This window comes from Cetorhinus maximus, chromosome 2 (genome assembly GCF_964194155.1).
Source record: "Cetorhinus maximus chromosome 2, sCetMax3.hap1.1, whole genome shotgun sequence".
Taxonomy (NCBI): Eukaryota; Metazoa; Chordata; class Chondrichthyes; order Lamniformes; family Cetorhinidae; genus Cetorhinus; species Cetorhinus maximus.
Window position 1 is genome coordinate 84,320,630 of NC_135880.1, and position 3,964 is coordinate 84,324,593.

Below are 3,964 nucleotides of genomic sequence, written 5' to 3' on the forward strand. Positions count from 1 at the left end.
CTGCACTTTGTCACAACCCCCAAATAAGTCCAAGGTCTCGAACCCAGGGAGTGGGAGCAATTTGGACCGCTCAGAAGTCAGAGGTGAAGCTGACACATACCACCACCCTCTACATTACCCACAGAGGCCATGGCTGATGATACCTGTGCGGCAGCCTCAGACTGCAGCAGAGCGTAGATATAATGAGGCTCATGCTGGAACTTGCTTCTTGATGGAACAGCTTATTGGGATGCTGAAAATGAGGTTCCAGTGCCTGGACTGGTCTGATGGAGCCCTGCGATATTGTCCGCAGAGGGTGTCATGCATCATCATCGTCTGTTGTGCCCTTCACAACCTGGTGCTGCAACAGAGAGAGGTGCTGGCTGAGGAGGAGATGGAGGAGCTGGAGGTCTCCTCTGGTGATGAGGGCACCAAGGGAATGAGGGAACGAAGGTGAGGAGATCCTCGAAGGTGGTGATGACGGGGATGAGGTTCTCACACTGGCCAGGCGAGGCAGGCACACTCGGGATGCCCTAATAGCTGCTAGATTTGTGGAGTATGATAATGATATGCAGTGAGGAGAAACATTCATCCTCACATTGCATCTATGAACGTTTGACTCCAGTCTGGCTCATGGCAACGCATATACCTGTGAAGATGTTTTATTTTTTATATGTATATACGGAACAAAACAAAATGTGTAAACAAAGTTCAAACAGATCCATTGCAGCGGCAATACGAGCTTCGGTTCCTCTCATTATTTCTGCTGCATGACAATGTGTACAGTCAACCTATGAAGTTGATCACCACTAGATGAAGAATGGTGCTGGCAAAGAGGAAGTCTGCAAATGCTCGCTCAGGTGAGATGCCAATGAAATCTCCTTTGTTCTGAGGGTTGATCTGTTTTCGCAAGCAAACTGCCAGCACGAAGGCCCCCACACAGGCGATGAATCCGGACAGGAAGGAGTTGAAGGGGAAAGTACCGACCAGCGCACAGTAAAGGAACTGAGCTACTCCGCTCAGCACCCTATACAGCTGGTACGAGTCCAACAGCTTCAGCCGGAGCGGAGTCCCCGCCGCGTACTCCTGAGAGAAGCGGCTGAGCACCGACAACACCGACCCGCGCATCATTACAGGAAGGCCGAGCCGGGGGAACACAATCACCCGCACATCTACCCCCACATCAGCAAACCCGCCCGGTCCCTGTTAATGTAAAAGTAATCACACTGCATGGCAATCACCTTGTTAAAGACAATTGTTAGTTAAACAGGTGATGGGCACTGATTATCCCATTTAAATAGAATAAAAATATACAGCTGGAACACTTTGTGTGGAAGCTACTTGCAAGTCAGTAGTACTGAGGAGCTGTCTTGAAAATAATCCAGCTTGAACCAAAAACCCAGCAGGGATTAATTCTTCCACCACAACCTCTTATTGTGAGTAACAATACCCCCTGTACGAATGCTTCTGTCAGGGAGATGCAGTGGAGGCCCAAATAGTCACTCCATTGCAGCAGGATGATGACAACATGCAGGACACTCCAGAGATCTTCACATAGCCTCTGAGAATGTCTAAGTCCTGTCTGGCTGAGGCCAGTTTGCATGTACTCTGTGATCAGAGCAATATCATAGAGACACAACCATGAAACTTTAGAAGCATCTGATCCTTTGTCCACCTTCAGTACCTGAGCTCTCCAGGAGCACAGCATAACTGGTCACAGGTGCTGAAGAGATGGGGCCAGCCCCACCTTAAAGGTGCTGAGAGCACACAGAGAGAATGATAGAACTCCGTGATGCCTGCCCACTACATTCTGGCAGCAATGACAAGCACCATCGAGGCGCAGACATCAGTAATGTTTCCAGTGAATGTGAAGCCAGACCATTACTTTGGTCTGAAGGCTGCAGAGAGCACAGGGAAGTGCCCTGGACTGAGACACTGCCTTTATCTTTGTGCAGAAAGGTTTCACATCTGAGTGACAAGAGCACTGCTGTCCAGAACAAGGAGCCATAGGCAGGGAGACATTCTTGCGAGTTTATTGACAATAGTGAACAGTATGTACAAGTGATTAATACCCATGCCCAGGTTGTGAGACTACACCTTCTTAACATTCCTAACTTTGCCGCTAGGTCTTGCTGCTCCCCGGCCATCCACAGTGGAGGCAGCCTGCTGTCTGCTACACTCTGGTCTGTGATGACCTTGGCGGGCGCCCTTTGGAGGGCAGAGGCCTGGAGGGCTCTGGCCTGCTTTTAGGGTCCTGCTGTGTGGCAGTGGTTCCCTCCTCAGCCTGTGGAGCTGGAGCTGCTGAGGTCACAGGAAGGGGGGATTCGGATGGACTGGACACTCCTGGAGTCAAGTGGATGGATGACCTGGGGGGTACACCTGCTGATCCTTCTCCCTTTGGGTGCCCAAGGGTCCCTGGCTGACTCCTTGAGGAGAAGGGGTAGCTGGGGTAAGAGAGAGCTGACCCACACCCCTCTTGCATTAACACTGCTGGAGGTCAACTATGGCGTTAGCAATGGAGTTCAGCCCGCACAGCAGTGCAGGAGCGACATCCTGTACCAAGGTCTCCATGGCAGCCGCCATCCTACCAGTGTTGACCTCGGTGCAGTGGCATGCCAGCACTATCACCTCAGCCTGAAGGCGGATGGACTCCTCCATTGTGCCTTGCAATCTGAGGAGTGCAGCGGACATCCCTTCCTGATGTTCCCAGGCTTGCTTTGCAGCTCGAGTAACTGTTACATGACCGAGTCCAGAGACTCGTCATCTGCCGCGGAATCAGCAAATTTCTGGCCTCCGAGTGCTGAACACCTGGGAAGTCTCTGCTGCCGCCTGCAATGGATCAGACAGTGCGATGTGCTCACTAGATTGTGATCCTGACGCTATTCTAAAGCTGGGTCCCACTGAGGTGTGTGTCTCTGCGCTGGTGGAGGGTGTGGGTGAACACCGTGACACAACTTCAAGGAAGGGCCTCCAGATTCCTCTTCAGAGGTTCCTTTAGGGCTTGATTGGAGGCCCTGGGTCTCCATTGGCTGTTTCCCAGGTGTGCCTGCGAAAGCAAGGAGAGATAATTAGTGCATGGCAGTGGCCTGTGAAAGAGGGCACATCACTCACAGCATGGTTGTCTGATGGATGTTGCACTGCTGGATCCTCACTTGGTGGAGCAGTGCTGACCTCACCGTCAGCACAGGAATGGTTTGTGTCTCAGACTGCTGAGGGGGGCAAGGGAGGAGATCGCAGGGGCTCTGACCCAAATTTTTAATTACTCTCTGGCCATGGGGGAGGTGCCAGAGGACTGGAGAGCAGCTAATGTGGTTCCGCTATTTAAGAAGGGTTGTAGAGATAAGCGAGGGAACTACAGGCCAGTGAGTCTCATGTCAGTGGTAGGGAAACTATTAGAGAAATTTCTGAAGGAGAGTATTTATCTCCACTTGGAGAGGCAAGGTTTGATGAGGGATAGTCAGCATGGCCTTGTCAGAGGGAGGTCATGCCTAACAAATTTGATTGCATTTTTTGAGGAGGTGACCAGGTGTGTAGATGAGGGTAGTGTAATTGATGTAGTTTATATGGATTTGACAGGCTCCCACATGGGAGACTTATAAAGAAGGCAAAGGCACATGGGATACAAGGTAATTTGATAAGGTGGATTCAAAATTGGCTTAGTTGTAGGAGGCAGAGGGTGATGACAGAAGGATGCTTTAGTGACTGGAAGCCAGTGTCCAGTGGCGTACTACAGGGATCTATGCTCGGTCCCCTATTATTTGTCAGTTATATAAACGACATAGATGACTATGTTGGGGGTAAGATTAGTAAGTTTGCGGATGACACAAATATTGGCCGGGTGGTTAACAGTGAGGTTGAGTGTCTTGGGCTACAGGAAGATATAGACAGGATGGTCAAATGGGCAGATAAGTGGCAGATGGAATTTAATCCTGAAAAGCGTGAGGTGATACACTTTGGAAGGAGTAATTTGACAAGGAAGTATTCA

At 50.5% G+C, this 3,964-nt stretch overlaps 1 pseudogene; it reads right to left on the reverse strand.

Moving 5' to 3' along the window:
* Window positions 1–633: 633 nt before the first annotated feature.
* Window positions 634–1,124, reverse strand: LOC144690398 (dolichyl-diphosphooligosaccharide--protein glycosyltransferase subunit DAD1 pseudogene; annotated as a pseudogene).
* Between the last annotated feature and the right edge of the window lie 2,840 nt (window positions 1,125–3,964).